At 45.4% G+C, this 18,135-nt stretch overlaps 1 long non-coding RNA gene across 1 annotated transcript; it reads left to right on the forward strand.

Annotated features, from left to right (window-relative positions):
• Positions 1 to 33: 33 nt before the first annotated feature.
• On the forward strand, positions 34 to 17,837 carry LOC120909068. The gene is made up of 3 exons (XR_005741219.1): positions 34 to 312; positions 14,813 to 14,923; positions 17,354 to 17,837. It is a non-coding gene; the product is annotated as an uncharacterized LOC120909068 (long non-coding RNA).
• The last annotated feature ends 298 nt before the right edge of the window (positions 17,838 to 18,135 follow it).

The following is an 18,135-nucleotide window of genomic DNA, read 5'->3' on the forward strand; positions in this document are numbered from 1 at the left end:
AATATCTCTTGTGAGCAGGCATTGTGCTGCTGCCAATTTACTAATCATGCTGACATTATTTTCACTCCTTTTGTAAGGGATCCTCTCTGGTCTACAAGGATGTTGCCTTCAGGAAAATCTGAAGGGTTAATGAATCCTTTCAGGCTACACCCAGACATAGCTGTGTACTGTTTACAGAATACTTGTGTACAAGTTCTCATTGCAAAGCCATTTTACTGGAGATACAAGCGTACAATTGGTGCCGTCTCCTCCTATATTCTACCTGGACCATCAATAGCAGTCAGTGAAAGGACTGCAGAAAACACCTGCGAGGTAAACTATCATTTCTTTACATATTTATATAAACCGGGTAAAGATTATTACATTGTCTACTTTTACCTTTCATTGTTTAAGGTTGCATTTCTTTTGAGCACATGCAGGATTTTCTTCTTTGTGGTGACATTGAAGTGAATATAAAGAAATATACAATATTGTCTACATTGTCAGAGTATATTAGATGATGCCATCCTAGAAAATACTGTTTTCCCTGTCTGTTTTATTAACCACTTCAGCCCTGGAAGGATTTACCCCATGCCTGAGCACTTTTTGCGATACGGCACTGTGTCGCTTTAACGGACAATTGCGCAGATGTGTGAAGTTGCACCCAAACGAAATTGACGTTTTTTTCCCCCACAAATGGAGCTTTGGTTTGGTGGTATTTCAATGCCTCTGCGTTTTTTATTTTTTGCGCTATAAACAAAAAAAGAGCGACAATTTTGAAAAAAAAAACAGTGGCCCGGATTCAGATACGAGATACGACGGCGTATCTCCAGATACGCCGTCGTATCTCTGAGTGCGGGCCATCGTATCTATGCGCCTGATTCAGAGAATCAGTTACGCATAGATTGCCCTAAGATCTGACCGGCGTAAGTGTCTTACACCATCGTATCTAAGGCTGTATATTTACGCTGGCCGCTAGGTGGCGCTTCCGTATAGTTACGCGATTAATATGCTAATTAGGTATTTACGCCGATTCAGAAATGTACGTCCGGCCAGTGCATTTTTTTACGTCGTTTGCGTTAGGCTTTTTTCGGCGTAAAGTTACCCCTGCTATATGAGGCGTAGCTAATGTTAAGTATGGAAGTCGTTCCCACGTCGTTTGCGTAAGTCGTTCGCGAATAGGGCTGTACGTAAGTTACGCTCACGTCTAAAGCAATGACGACTTGCGGCGTAATTTCGAGCATGCGCCGTTCGTAAAATACGTCAAATACGTGGGGTCACCATTGATTTAAATAAAACACGCCAAATCATCCGCCTTTTGAATTAGGCAGGCTTACGCCGCACAACATACATTACGCCGCCGTAACTAAGGGCGCAAGTTCTTTCTGCATACGGAACTTGCGCCCAAAGTTACGGCGGCGTACCGTATCTAACATACGTTACGCCGCACCGGCAGATACTGCAATGTATTAATATGTAACCTCTGAGGGTATAAATAAATAAACACTTAAAGGGGCGTACCATCATCCAGAATCTAGATAAATAGAGTTTGGCTCTGAGGTCCCCGAACCAAAGAGCCAATTAAGGGGGAATTGTGGGCCATAATTGGACTATCGCGGTACTAGTAGCATAGCTATGCTACTAGTACCGCGATAGTCCAATTATGGCCCACAATTCCCCCTTAATTGGCTCTTTGGTTCGGGGACCTCAGATACTGCAATGTATCTGAATCCGGCCCAATATTTTTTACTTTTTGCTATGATAAATATCCCCCAAAAATATAAAAAAAAAAAAAAATTCTTCCTCAGTTTAGGCCGATATGTATTCTTCTACAATTTTTTGGTAAAAAATAGCAATAAGCGTATATTGATTGATTTCCGCAAAAGTTATCGCGTCTACAAAATAGGGGATAGATTTATGGCATTTTTATTATTATTTTGTTTATTAGTAATGGTGGCGATATGCGATTTTATCGTGACTGCGACATTGCGGCTGACACATCGGACACCTTTGACACTATTTTCGGACCAGCGACATTTATACAGAGATCAGTGCTATAAAAATGCACTGATTATTGTGTAAATGACAAAGGCAGGGAAGGGGTTAAACGCTAGGGGGTGATCAAGGGGTTAACTGTGTTCCCTCACTGTGTTCTAACTGTAGGGGAGATGGGCTCACTAGAGCATGACAGAGATCACTGTTCCCGATCACTGGGAGCAGTAGATTTCTGTCATGTTGCTAGGCAGAACAGGGAACTGCCTTGTTTACATAGGCATCTCCTCGTTCTGCCTCTCCTTGCCACGATCGCCCATTTGCGCACCCGTGCCATTGTGCCAATGTACATTGTTGTGGGCTGGTCGGCAAGCAGTTAAATATATAAATAAAAAATAATACATTTTTTTACAGGCATCTTTGAAGCAGTATTAAACCCAAAAGTAAACCTTTATTATATTGCAGGTTACCAATTCTTAGATGTGATGGCTGCATTCTTTTTCTTTTTTAGGCATCTTTCTTCTATTTTCATCTGGTGATGAAGCCAGTAAGTCTGTTGTTTTTAAAGCTCTCTGGCAGAATGTATTAGTTTACTTGAATAAGATAAACCATTTACCCCTGTAAGGGGTGATTACAATAATCAGCTTTTATTTATTTATGCAAAATATTTATCCCAAAAGGTAAAAATCTGTTTGCTGTAACTGATTATAAAGTGTGAGCTGGATTCTGGCTTCAATTTGTTATTGTATTCAAATCTGCTAATACATTAAACTCCACTTCACCTCCAGACTGACAGTGCTGCTATCTGCTGTGCCTCCTGTTCTCATTCCTCCAGAGTTATGTCTCACTAATACTGGAGGTGTGTGTGTTACTGACCAGATCACCAGGTGGGAAAACTGATACCAATCTAATGACTGGTAAGCTGCAAAATATTTAATTTTTGTTGTAAAGGTAAAAAAAAAAAAAATCCTAAATAGCTTCCTTTACCTTAGTGCAGTCCTCCTCATCCTTCCATTTTGCTTTTAGATGTCCTTATCTCTTCTGAGAAATCCTCACTTCCTGTTCTTCTGTCTGTAACTCCACACAGTAATGCAAGGCTTTCTCCCTGGTGTGGAGTGTCATGCTCGCCCCCTCCCTTGGACTACAGGAGAGTGAGGACGCTCTCTACGTAGGTAGATAGAGAAAGGAGCTGTGTGTTAGTGAGCGTCCTAACTCTCCTGTATTCCAGGAGAGAGGTCGAGCATGACACTCCACACCAGGGAGAAAGCCTTGCATTACTGTGTGGAGTTACAGACAGAAGAACAGGAAGTGAGGATTTCTCAGAAGAAATAAAGACCTTTAAAAGCAAAATGGAAGGATGAGGTAAGTGAAGGAGGACTGCACTAAGGTAAAGGAAGCTATTTAGGAAAACATTTTTTTATGGCGTAACTGCCATAACTAGCTGCCATAACTCTGGTATTTTCTGGAAAGCTGTGCGTTTCTCTTTATGATAAAAGTGGTCTCCGTGGCGGATTTGCCATGAGATCACTTTTATCTGTGGCGGGAGAAGTGCCCACCCCTTCCCGCCGCTCTCCGGACGTCTCCGCTGCTTACCGGACCCACCGCTAGCGACGGAGAAGACCGTGTCCCATCTTGCTTCCAACTGTTGAATTCCATTGGTCACTGTAAAAAATTCACACTTTTTTTTTTTCAGTCCGTTCAGTTCCCTTCCCCTATACTTTTTTTTTCTCTGCATCCTAAATGAGTCCTTCAAATATCCTCACTATTACCCGTATTTTTCGCACCATATGACGCACTTTTTCCCCCAAAAATATGGGGGAAAATGTCTCTGTGTCTTATGGTCTGAATGTACATCAGGCCCCGCCCCAGCTGTCAATGCCCCCTGCCACTGCCGGCAAAAAAGACGCCCCCCCCCCGCATGAAAATCCCCCCGACCTGTACTCCCGAGTCCCGGTTCCCGCGGCCTCCTCCCGTACAGATAAAATATCCCAATCAGTGCACACTCGCAGCCGGGGTCTGGGAGCCATGACATGTCTTGAGAGAAGGGGAAATCATGCCCACTGCCCCACTATGCGAAATGCCGCCCAGACTGACACTATTGTAAGGGGAGAGTGGGGAGGAGTGTATGGCAGCCAAGGAGTGAGTGGATGGAAGGCTGTGCAGTCTCCTAATGCTGTGTTTGGAGGACAGGTGACATCCTGCTCTGCTGGGACTTGTAGTGCCTCTGTGGGGGGCTGAAATATGGCAACCTGCTCTGTTGGGACTTGTAGTGCCTCTATGGGGGGCTGAAATAGGCAACCTGCTCTGTTGGGACTTGTGCCTCTGTGGGGGGCTGAAATATGGCAACCTGCTCTGTTGGGACTTGTAGTGCCTCTATGGGGGGCTGAAATAGGCAACCTGCTCTGTTGGGACTTGTAGTGCCTCTGTGGGGGCTGAAATATGGCAACCTGTTCTGCTGGGACTTGTAGTGCCTCTATGGGGGGGGGGCTGAAATATGGCAACCTGCTCTGCTGGGACTTGTAGTGCCAGGGCCAATCCTAGGCAGGGTGCACAGGGTGCTTTGCACCCAGGCGCCTGCAGGGGTGGGGGCGCCAAAGTGCCAGAGTTCTCCCCTCCCTCCTTCTCTCCTTGATTGTGTCCATCCAGAACTAGTGTTCTGAACATAGGTGTGTGTCCGTCCAGAACCGATGTGTGAGCATAGGGCAGCCCGTCCAGCCTGGCAGTGCTCGGGGGAGAGGCTGCTCCTCTTCCTGACACAAGGGTTCTAGTTTTCAGTGGCTGCTGAGTGCTGATGTGCAGGAATAAATTCCCCACACTGGGAGTCTTGGATCCTGCACTGTCGCCACCAACTCCAGTTGGAATGCCTCCCCCTCCCATCTCTATCTCGGGCTGCACAGAGAGAGAACCGAGGTGAGTCACAGTGTTCAGTGTGCTGTGTGATGGGGGATGGCATCCCCAGCATCCCTTTACACATGCTCTGGGCTGCCCCTGCTCTAGATGTTTTATGACATAATAGATTGCATAGGATACACAGCCCCTGCCCATTCCTGCGCCTCAGTAGTCCATCTACAGATATGATGTATAATGAGATGTACCAAGAGCCCTTTCACACTGACAGTGCTGGGGCGTTGGTGGTAAAGCGCCGCTAGTTTTAGCGATTTGCTGTCATTTTAGAGGTACATTAACCCCCACTAGCGGCCAAATAAAGGGTTTAAAGGCGCCAGTGCCGAATCGCTTTGCAGGCACTGCCCATTGATTTCAATGGGCTGGGGCGCTTTAGGAGCAGTGTATACACCGCTCCTAAAGTGCCTCAAAGAAGCTACTTGCAGGAATTTTTTTGACGTCCTGCCAGCGCACCGCCCCAGTGTGAAAGCACTCAGGCTCTCACACTGGGATTGCAGATGAGGCTTTTCAGGTGCTATTTTTAACGCTAAAGCACCTGAAAAATGCCTCCAGTGTGAATGGGGTCTAATGGACCATCACCTGTACTATGTCTGCGGTCTCTGGTAGTCGCCTACATCATGTCTGCAGTCTCTGACCATCTCCTGTACTATGTCTGCAGTCTCTAACCATCTCTTTGTACTATGTCTGTAGTCTGACCATCTCCTGTACTACGTCTGCAGTCTCTGATCATCTCCTGTACTGTGTCTGCAGTCTCTGATCATCTCCTGTACTGTGTCTGCAGGTCTCTGATCATCTCCTGTACTATGTCTGCAGTCTCTGGCCGTCTCCTGTACTATGTCTGCAGTCTCTGATCGTCTTCTGTACTATGTCTGCAGTCTCTGGCCGTCTCCTGTACTATGTCTGCAGTCTCTGATCGTCTTCTGTACTATATCTGCAGTCTCTGATCGTCTCCTGTACTATGTCTGCAGTCTCTCACAGTCTCCTGTACTATGTCTGCAGTCTCTGACCATCTCCTGTATCATGTCTGTAGTATGTCTGGGGGCTCTTTCTAACAGACTCTGTAACAGAAGTCCTCTCTGTGTCTATCGGAGAGGCCCTCCCCTCAAGATACCAATAAAGTACTCTGCTTCTCTTCCTGTATTTTGTTTATTGTTAAGAGATCATGTATGGATCACAGGGTAATGAAGACTTTGTAAAGGGGAGGAGATAGTAAAATTACCATGCCCATGTGGGGGCACCAGAAATATTTCTGCACCCAGACGCCCGTGACCCTAGGATCGGCCCTGTGTAGTGCCTCTGTGGAGGACTGAAATATGCCAACCTGCCCTTCTGGGACTTGTAGTGCCTCTGTGGGGGACTGAAATATGGCAACCTGCTCTTCTGGGACTTGTAGTGCCTCTGTGGGGGACTGAAATATGGCAACCTGCTCTGCTGGGACTTGTAGTGCCTCTGTGGGGGACTGAAATATGCCAACCTGCTCTGCTGGGACTTGTAGTGCCACAGGTCAGGCCGCAATAATTGCACAGGTCAGGCTGCATTATTGGCAATGGTCAGGCTGCATTTCATGGGCACTGGTAAATGTTTTAGTACACCATTTGGTTCAGAATATTTTTTTTCTTGTTTTTCCTCCTCTAAAACCTAAGTGCGTCTTATAGAGCGAAAAATACGATATATGTTATGGGATTTACCCTATTCCACAGGGCCGGTGCTACCACTAGGCAAACTAGGAAGCCGCCTAGGGCGCACTGCTGCCAAGGGCGCCCGGCCACTGGCATTCCTACTCTCTTTTCTCTGCAGCAAGCATCAGGGATGGAGGACTGTGTATATGTCCCAACTCCCCAAATGAATGGAAGCAAGCAAACATTCATTGATGGGCACCTGTAGGCTGAATTTTAAGGGCACTGGTGGGCTTTATTTGATGGGCGCTGGTGGGCTTCATTGATGGGCGCTGGTGGGCTTCATTGATGGGCGCTGGTGGGCTTCATTTGATGGGCACTGGTGGGCTTCATTTAATGGGCGCTGGTGGGCTTCATTTGATGGGCACTGGTGGGCTTCATTGATGGGCGCTGGTGGGCTTCATTTGATGGGCGCTGGTGGGCTTCATTTGATGAGTACTGGTGGGCTTCTTTTGATGGGCACTGGTGGGCTTCATTTGATGGGCACTGGTGGGCTTCATTGATGGGTGCTGGTAGGCTGCATTGATGGGCGCTGGTGGGCTTCATTTGATGGGCACTGGTGGGCTTCATTGATGAGCGCTGGTAGGGTGAATTAGATGGGTGTTGGTGGGCTTCATTTGATGGGCACTGGTGGGCTTCATTTAATGGGCACTGGTGGGCTTCATTTGATGGGCACTGGTGGGCTGCATTGATGGGCACTGGTAGGCTGCATTGATGGGCGCTGGTGGGCTTCATTTGATAGGCACTGGTGGGCATCATTGATGGGCGCTGGTAGGGTGAATTAAATGGGCACTGGTGGGCTTCATTGGTGGGCTTCATTTGATGGGAGCTGGTAGGCTGCATTAATGGATGCTGGTGGAATTCATTTGATGGGCGCTTCATCAAAAAGGTGGGGGTATACATGGGCAGGGCAAAAGGGGTGGAGTCATGGGTGGAGCCAAGGGAGGGTGGCAAAATTAGGTTTCGCCTAGGGTGTCAAAAATCCTTGCACCAGCCCTGCTATTCCACCACAACTATTGTATGCTATGGGATTAACCCTGTTTTATATCTGTTGTTCATAGTCTGATGGTCGACATACGTTACCCTTGTTTTCTATTTTGTCTCTGCACAATACTAGCTATTTGAACAACTTGACTTTACTGTAAGTATATTCTTGAGGTTTTCTTTGTACAACATACAAATTGTAACACTATAACAGCTCGTTGGTTTATCTTTACATTGCATGTTCCAAAAATGTTATTCACAAAAAAAATATATATATATATATATATATATATATATATGTGTGTGTGTGTGTGTGTATGTACTGTATGTGTGTGTATGTATGTGTATCTACATATATATATTGCATAAACTAGGTAGCAGAAAGTTGAATATTTTTCCCATAGTAACACCTTAAGTATTCTCTTGTACGTCTTTGTTGTGTTAAGGAGGAAATACTGATGAGCACTGAAATACTTATCTGGGTTAGCTCTGAAAAGTAAACAGTGGAAGAACAATGTGTGCCCATTCAATAAAATTGTGTCATAAACTTGGTATTGTTCTAACCTTTTTATTCACCTGGAAATATGACAGAAATATTTGCTTTAAAAACAAATTGCAAAATGACAGATCACGGAAAAATGCAAAGCTCCTATGTGGGTGGGTTATCCGATAGATTAAAGTAGTATTAAACCCCAACGCAAATGTTTATTTTATTACAGTTTACTAATTTTTAGATGTAATGTCTGCATTCATTTTCTTTTTTAGGCTTTCTTTCTTTTATTTTCACCTGGTGATAAGGCAAGTAAGTCTGTTGTTTTAGAACAAGCTGTCCTGCAGATGTAGGAGTTAGAGGGTTGAGGCAAGCCATTTACCACGGACAGTGGTGCTTACAATGGTCAGCCTTTGTGAACAAAATAATCAATAAAGGTGCAGTGTTCAAAACTTCACTCAATCAATGAATCCCTGATAATCTACTCCAATAAATGTATAATTAACATAAATGGCTATATACTCAAAGTGACATATAGGCGATATAAACTGAAAATGAAATTGGGCCCCCTCCCCCCACTAGTTTCGGCCCTGCTCCTCAGTGCCTTTTCCCATACATATGTAGCACCCTGTAGTTTGGGCAGGGATGCGCCTCACAAATTTACCTGCCAGGAGTAGTCCACGTGGTTGATTGTTAGAGATCCATTGATTTCTCCCTAGGTTTGACCTTATTGCAATTTTCTCTTCTACCACTAGGTGGCCGGCTACTTGGTGGTACTAGATATGAGAGGGCAACTCAAGGTCAGGTTATGGGTATATATGGTATCTCAGCCAATGGGCATGGGTTTTCGAGACCCTATTGGATTGCCAGCCTCTCATTGGCTCTCCTAAGATGGACTCCCCACCGAACAGCTATACCGCTTGGGATCTTCAGAATTGGGAACCCAGTCGACCACTGGGCTCCCTGCCACGACTCAAATGTTCCGGACCAGCCTGGTCCCGAAACCAGGAACTCTGCGAGGCACGTACGCCCCCGGCCTGGTAGGCCATAGCGCCGGGGCGCCGTGGTGCAGACACCCTAAAGGTGGATGCTGCACTTGAAGAAGAAGACCCAGAACTAATGGCATCTGCCCCACAAATACCCTCCCCCAGGATGCACAGCGAGGCTCAACCCTCCAGATTGGCTGCTGGGGAAGAGCACCCAAACCTTGACTCCACTGCTGCCATCTACTGCACTGGAGTGGGAAGAACACCCCAGCACAACAGAATGAGCCTACAGCACAGGCAAGCTGAGACAGAGACCCAATTTGAACATTTTAACCAGATCAGAGTTTAACTACACTCTGATCTCCCTCTAAATTTAAATAGCACCGGTAATTTGAAGTAACCAAGCGCTACACATACATTGAGGCTAATTTACTAAAGAAGCCATGTGAAAAGCATCTGCACATGATTGGGTATTTATATGCATAATTTACTTCTCCATCAAACATACTGTAGTCGTCCATTATTATAGTAATTCTGTCTGTGTTTTGCTACTACGGTATTAACTTAGTTATTCTCATTAGTGTAACAATATAATACCCACTCTGCAAATGCATCCAGAATTAGTCAGTTTTTTGCTCTTAATAGGTCACTAGGGACTTCATTACAGAAAGATTATTTGCTTCAACTGACAGTGCTATCAGGGCAGTGTGTCCTCTGGTGGGTGCAGTGGCGTCTCCAGCTTTCATATTTGGGGGGGGGGGGCACATGGGGGGACAGGGACAAAAGTAAGGGGGCCAACTATAAAATGCAATTATATATATATATCCTGGGCCCTTTACTACGATCCCACAATGGGCCCTTTCACATGTTCTGCAGTGAGCTCCCTTCCTACTATACTGGGGCCCCCCAGGGTGGCAGAAAACAAAAGATATATGTCACCAGCACACCAAGAAAATATAAGGATTCAAAGCAGTGAGAGAACTATCAGGATTGCAAAGGTTGTCTTGCCACCGGGCCCTGGTGTTCTACCACTGTGGGTTCCCTGCTCCGTGCTATTCCCTGTCCCTGCTATTGACAGCGCTGGTCTGGCATCTGTCTCCTTGGCAGCGGCGGCAGTCTATTAGGACCTAGTGCTGGTGACATTATATGTGCATGCAGGGGAAGGCTGGCACTATTGGTTATAGAGAGCCGAGCCCCCAGCTGGTCACCTAGCAGCAGTAACGCCGTATACCTTATCTGTTGACATGCTGATCGGCATGTGATCCAGGTGATGCTCCCAGTCAGATCTAATAAACACAGTATTTATTAGCATCAAGAGTGCAACCACATAAATATAATCAACCGTATGTTCAGCAGCCATGTGGGCTCTATGCCTGTAAAGTGTGGGCTTTGATCAATAAAATCACTGATATTTAAAACTAGGATTTGACTAAGAGCATCACCTGGATTGCATCCCGATCAGCTTGTCAGAGAAGGCTCCACTGCTGCTAAGCAACCTGCAGGGAGCTCAACTGTCTACAACCAATAGAGATGGGCTGTGCATGTTCAAAATTCCACATGCCACAGCCTGCCAGGAAGCCGACACTCCACAGTGCTAATCACAGGCAGCGAGACATTTCCTGATCTGTGCAGCTGCGGACCGGGAAATGTCTCACTGCCTGTGATTAGCGCTGTGCAGTGTGGGCTTCCTGGCAGGCTCTGGCATGTGGAATTTTAAACATGCCCAGCCCATCTCTAACAACAAATTGTGCTGGTCCTCCTGTACATCAGCCCCATAAAGTAACCAGCACTGGGTTCCAATGTGCTGCTGCTGCTGCCATGTAGACAGAGACCAACGCTGTGAATAGCCGGGACAGGACAGAAACTCTGGTTGTTCCAGCACTGTCTACACTGGGAGGATTCCCCCATCCACCTATAATGTGTAGATGGGGGAATTGGATCATTTCTTTTTTTTTTTTTTTTCATTTAACCGAATAGTTGAATGAAAAAAAGTGATCAATGTATGGGCTGCCTAAAAACTAAGACCAGCCATAGACAATTTAAATCTCAGCTGGTTCAGCCAGAACTGGCTGAGATTTGAACCATTACTGAGCAGATTCTCGTATGATTATCACTGGTGTTTGCTGTATAGTCACTAGTGATAATCACTGTTTGTCGGAAGAACACAATTGCAGGGCAGGAGGGATATTCCCCTGTCAGCACTGTCTGTGTTGATGGGGGAATCATGCAAGTTTCTTTCCTGCAGTCTATGGATGCAGGGAAGAAATTTGCACCATATATTATATGCCTAACTGAAAGTGAAAGTAAATTGTGAATGTCTTAAAAGAACAGGAGAGGGGGAGGGAGACAGATGGGGGATAGAAGGGATGGAGATAATGTAGATCAGTGATTACAGTGTACTGCAGTCTGCAGGTTCAGGCTTTCCCAGGGTCCAGGCTAGAATCTTAGGCATCATTCACACACAGTGAGGAATGCTGTAGATTTTCATATTTCCCGCCCACACATCCCCCCTCTTCAGATACAGCACGCCGTGATAGTGTGGGTGGGACTGGCAGAAGGAAGAGGAGCTGTATTCCTCCCTGCTCATATGTGAGGAGAGTGAGGGGGTGGCTGAATTCGCTGGGCTGTGAAAGAGTGTCATAGACTGACACTCGGCTCAGCTTGCAGTCACCACTCTCGAAATTTACAGGCTGGTTCTCCTGTCCTAAGGATGGGAGAAATCAGTCTGTTTTTTCAGTAACTGAGATGAAGGCTTGGGCCCCCCTCCCCCACAGTGCTCATGGAGTCCTTCCTGCAACTCGCTCTTCTCCGTTCCAATGAGGATGCAGGGGAAGGAGCAGATCGGGCGGCTGTGGTTGTGTGAGCGCTCGCATTATACAGTGTCAGCTAGCAGAGGGAGGGGGAGGAATTCCCCACAGGAGCTGACTGGGGACGCTCTCCCTCTCAGAAGAGACTGTTTTACTCCAGCAGCGGCCAGCGGGGGGCACAGCATAATGTTGGGGGGGTCAGGGCCCCCTCTGGCCCCCCCTAGGGACGCCATTGGGTGGGTGTTAGGCCACACATGAGGCAGCCCAAAGTTCCCCTCCAAAAAGTGTTCCATGGTGTCTCAGAGGGTGTTTGACAGGCAGCTGGGATAGGGTTGCCACCTGTTTGGGATCCACCCGGACAGTTCGGGTTTTGATTCATGCGTCCAGGTTTCAGACCACCTGAAATCCGGACACATTATTCAGACCGGACTATGGCTTCCTAGCAGGGTTCCTTGCTGCAGTTGTCTAAGCCAAGAGTGTCTGTTACACTCTCTTTCACACTGCCCAAAGCCAGCACTAACACCCTCCCTCAGATGGGAGAGGAGGGAAGGCTTTACCTGCTCCTCTTCCTCCCACCCCCAACCCCTGTGTGTCTGCCCACACTGCAATCCCCAGTGCTGTGCCTTAGAAAAGGGAAGTGGAGGTGGTGACTGCAAGGGGTTGGTGAGCTCACCATCCAACCCTGTCTGCAACTGAAGTCTCCACCTCCCCCCTTCTCTCTCCTGCCTCTGAATGTGTACACTAAGGTAAATCGGGGTTCTCAGAGCACCCCTTACATCAGAGTTCCCCGTTAAAGTAAAGTCTACAGAGCTCCACCTTAAAGTGTAAGTGGGAACTCTGATGTAAAGGGGCTCTAGGAACACTGAATAAAGGGGAATACAAGAAACTCTGATGTAAGTGGGGCTCTGGTTACCAGAGACACCTTTACATCAGAGGGCGCAGTGTTCCCTGTTACATTAGAGTCCTTTCTGTACAGAGCTCTCATCGTTCCTCCTTAACCGCTTCCAGGCCAGCAGCCACAGTTATACTGCAGCAGGATGGCACTGCTGCGCGAGCTGTTGTAGCTGTACGCCCGCAGCGTGTCCCCGGTGCTGTGAATCGCTTGTGAGTCGTGACAGAGCAAGAACCAGGATCTGTGTGTGTAAACACACAAATCCCAGTTCTCTCAGGGGAGAGGAGACAGATTGGGTGTTCATATTAAGTATGATCACTGATCGGTCTCCTCCCCTAGAAAGTACCATTCCCCCACAGTTAGAACACACCTAGGTAACACAGTTAACCCCTTGATCGCCTGCTAGTGTTAACCCCTTCCCTGCCAATGACATTTGTACAAAAATCAGTGGCTATTTTTAGCTCTGATCGCTGTAGCAATGTCACTGGTCCCAAAAAAGTGTCAGAAGTGTCTGATCTGTCCACCGGAATGTCACAGTCACTGTAAAAATTGCTGATCACTGCCATTAATAGTAAAAAAATAAATAATAAAAATGGCAAAAATCTATCCCCTATTTTTTAGATGCTATAACTTTTGCGCAAACCAATCAATACACACGTATTGTGTTTTTTTTTTTACCAAAAATATGTAGAAGAATATATATCGGCCTAAACTGAGGAAAAAAAGTGTCTTTTTTTATTGGGATATTTAGTATAGCAAAAAGTGCAAAATATTGTGGTTTTTTTTTTTCAAAATTGCCACTCTTTTTTTGTTTATAGCGCAAAAAATTTAAATCGCAAAGGTGATCAAACACCACCAAAAGAAAGTTCTATTTGTGGGGAATAAAGGACATCAATTTGGTTTGGGTACAGCGTCGCAGGACCGTGCAATTGTCAGTTAAAGCGTCGCAGTATCACAAAAAATGGCCTGGTCGGGAAGGAGGTAAATTCTTCCGGGGCTGAATTGGTTAAATCAGGGTTCCCAAAACATCCCTTATGTCTCCCTTACAACAGAGTCTGCAGAGCCCCCCCCCCCCTTACAGTGTAAGGGGAACTCTGTGAATTCAGATGTAAAGGAAACTCTGAGGCCTCGTACACACGACCGAGAAACTCGACAGAATCCATCAAGAAACTTGGTGGGAGAGCTTTTTTGCAGTGGAAAACGGTCGTGTGTACGTTTTTCATCGAGGAAACTGTCGAGGAACTCGACGAGGAAAAAAGAGAACAAGTTCTCTTTTTCCTCAACGGGAGTCTCAATTTCCTCGTGTTCCTCGTCGGGCTGGTTTTCGACGAGAAACTCGAGCGTGTGTATGCTTAGGAACCCGCGCATGCTCAGAATAAAGTATGAGATGGGAGAAAAAGTAGCATTTGTAATGTAGATAACACATTTTTCACGCTGTAACAGACTGAAAAGTGCAAATCGTCTCTTACCAAACTTTTACTTAACACGCAGTAACGTGAGATTAGCAAAAGCAGCCCCAAGGGTTGTGTCAGTGGAATCGAACTTCCCCTGCCATTGTATGTGTTGTATGTCACCGCGTTTGAGAACGAGGAGATTTTGTCTTGACAGTGTGTACGCAAAGCAAGCTTGTCGAGTTCCTCGACAAGCCTAACAAGGAACTCGTCGAGGAAAACGATGTGTCTTTTCCGACGAGTTCCTCGGTTGTGTGTACGATGCCTCTTGTGATTAACTTCATATGATTAAAAATGTTATTTAACCTCTTGACCACTGAGCACTTAAACCCCCTTCAAATACCACCAAAAGAAAGCTCTATTTGTGGGGGAAAAAGGACATCAATCTTGTTTGGGTACAGTGTCGCACGACCATGCAATTCTCAGTTGAAGCGACGCAATGCGTTATTGCAAAAAATGGCCTGGTCATTAAGGGGGTAAATCCTTCTGGGGCTGAAGTGGTTAAGACAAACAGCTAAATTAAGAGCTGACATACAGTATGTAAATATGGATGTTCTTACGTGCCAAAAATTTTTGTTCAGCCATTTTTATAATCTAGTGATCCTGACAGAGAGCATAACCATGTTCTGACCACACTTTTCTCAACTGCAGGTAAAGCGAGACAGTCAAGGACCACCTAATCCTGTGAGTGAAGAAGCAATAACTCACTGATGAAGTCAACGCTGTGTTCCCCTCTCCTATTAACCAGCTTCCAGTAATGCGGTATGATTGAAATTTACACTTAAAGTTATTTCAAATGAATACATAACTGGGTCAATGGGGGTCATTTATATATGCCTACATTTTGCTTTCAATATTATAGCAATACTGTTGTAGATTTTAATTAAACATATTTTATGTACAAATGAAACAGAGTAAGACATTTGGTTTTCCATTTTCTTTGTTTACAAACTAATTTTATTTGGTACAAAAAGGTAGTACAAAAAGAGTTGTCAAATGCCAAGAGAAGTATAATACAAGTAATTTACACATAAGGAAGACCAAAATATATTGTGTAATTATTGATAGATATACTTTGTTTTAGTGACAAACCTTTAAGTACCTCCCCTGCTGACCGATGGGAGGTCTCTCTGCTCATATCCTCTCCAATCAGCTTGAATCTCATCAAAGGGCTTTTTAAAGTCAACAACCAATCAAGCTCAGTTCACACTACTGTGATGTAATGTTGACTTGATTTGCAGTGTTATTATGTAGAGTAACTTTAAAGTGGAAGTAAACCCTCCTATCGTTTTCAGCCAAGGAAGCTGCCATCTTGGCCTTTTTTTTAATCTACAGCTGCCACGATGCTGCACATGTGATCAGTTATAACACCAGCCATTGGATGGTTTGACAGTTTGGTTGAGAGCACAACCAATGGGAGTGTTACCTTTCCGGCACGTGCCGGAAAGGTAACTGATGTGTTTACTTCCGCTTTAATGCTACTTTGGTTGCATTTTGGATGTGGTTTGCATATTCAATGGGGCCAAATTGTATTGTAAATCACACCAAAGAACCAAAGTACCCTGTCCAAAAGTCGCATCACAGCTGGGCGCCATTGGAAGCAGAGTTATTTCTATTGTGATGTGATTCAATGTGACCCAAGGCACATCTGAAATAGCATCTGTGTGAACCAGGCCTCATAGTTTATTCAGATCTCTCCAGTGTGGAGAAAATCAGTCTCACAATACTATTAAACAGCAGATCTAAAGCCTCGTACACACGCTTGGTTTACTCGGCAAGAACCAGCAAGAAAACTGCTGGCAGAGCTTTCTTGCCGAGTATACCAAGCGTATGTACGAGGCTTTCAGGTTTCTCGTCAAGAAAACTGCCTAAAATCTCGACGAGAAAAATAGAGAACATGTGTGTGTATACTTACCTGTCGCCATGGAAACCTGCGCATGCTCGAAATGACTTTGACACATGCGCGGTAGCTTGTATAGGCATAGGTAGGGTGCAGCAAGATGGAGGCGACGGAATTGAATGTGACGAGCGCATGCTCGTCGTATAAAGAGACAGAAATTGTCATTCCAGGCAGGTCTTGTTGGGTGTAAATCTGTGACTTGCAATGCCTGTTTACATTTTTTTACATTAAAGTTACGTTGGATTATTCTTGCTATTCAAAAGAACTGCGTTTTTTTTGAACGGAGTGTCTGTACACTCGGGCGGCAAGAGATTCTTGCCAAGAATCTCAGCAGGAAAAACAAGGGTTTTTTCCTGACGAGATTCTGGCTCGTGTGTACAGGGCTTCAGTGCTAAACATGAAGGGCCAGATTCTTAAAGACTTACGACGGGCGTTTCAGTAGATACGCCGTCGTAAGTCCGAATCCGCGCCGTCGCAACTTTAAGCGTATGCTCAAACTGAGATACGCTTAAATGTTGCTAAGATACAGCCGGCGTAAGTCTCCTACGCCGTCATATCTTAACTGCATATTTACGCTGGCCGCTAGGGGCGTGTACGCTAATTTAAGCCTAGAATATGTAAATTAGCTGGATACGCCTATTCACGAACGTACGCCCGGCCGTCGCAGTAAAGATACGCCGTTTACGTAAGGGGTTTTCAGGCGTAAAGATAAACCACCAAAAACATGGCGCAGCCATTGTTAAGTATGGACGTCAGAACCGCGTCAAATTTTTCAAATTTTACGTCGTTTGCGTAACTCGTCCGTGAATGGGGCTGGCCATAATTTACGTTCACTTTGAAAGCATGACGATTTGCCGACGTCATTTGGAGCATGCTCACTGGGATACGTCCACAGACGGCGCATGCGCCGTTCGATCGAAACGTCATTTACATGGGGTCACAGTTAATATACATAAAACACGCCCACAGCTTCAACATTTGAATTAGGCGGGCTTACGCCGGCCCTAATACGCTACGCCGCCGTAACTTTGGCGGCAAAATCTTTGAAAATACCATACTCGTCTCTCAAAGTTACGGCGGTGTAGCGTATAGGAGATACGCTACGCCCGCCTAAAGGTATGTGAATCTACCCCGAAGACTTCTTCTGTGAGCAGCAGGACAGAATATTTCCAGGTTTTCCTCATTCTGCTTGTAAACGGAAAACCTCTTCAAAAATTTAATTGATAGACACACCATGATTTATGCTGAGTTCTTTGATGCCATTTGGTTATGATGTTCTTTATTTTACACAGGATCCTATCCAAATATAATATGGTGCCAACCGTCTTGGAGCCATGGTTTATTTTATTTCTCATCCTGCTCACGGTGCTCGTTATGTGTTTTCTGGTGATGCTGCCAGCAGGGATTGTCATCCTATGGAGAAGAAGACACATGCCTGAACATTCACTGGATGGGACTGTGTAATCATCAATATACCGGAAAAAATGATCAACTGCACAAAGTATGAAGGGTGCTGCTGTCATTTCCTGAACACACCCATATAGAACACATACACATAGCTGTGTAAATAAAGAAATTATGTAGTGATAAAATATTAGGGTGCCATTGCTGACTTCTCCTTCTGAAAATCGAGCTTTCTGGCTGCCATGCTGATCCAGCGGATCAGAAGTTCTGACTTCACTCTGACATTTTAATCTGCATGCTTGTTTCAAGTCAGTGCCTGAAAAGGGTGCGTATACCAGAGACATCCAGGCAACGAGTATTCTTGGGGGGGGGGGGGGGGGGTGTCAGTGATAGCAGCCCATTTATTTGATTGAAAAGTGAAGCTACGGTATGTTGGATATTACAATTTGGTGTGACAAAGCACATAGCTCTCAGGGTATAAGTCTCAAGATTTAAAGGAGTTATAAATAAAAAAAAAAATGTTGATGCTGAAATGACTGTTTACAGGGTATAGAGACACAATAGTTAACTGATTCCTTTTAAAAACGATTAAATATAGATACAAATCAATCATATAATGTACCTGTAGTTTCTAGTTTCGTTTTTGCATGTTGTTTCCTGCCTCTGCTGT

Source organism: Rana temporaria, chromosome 8, assembly GCF_905171775.1.
Source record: "Rana temporaria chromosome 8, aRanTem1.1, whole genome shotgun sequence".
Classification (NCBI taxonomy): domain Eukaryota; kingdom Metazoa; phylum Chordata; class Amphibia; order Anura; family Ranidae; genus Rana; species Rana temporaria.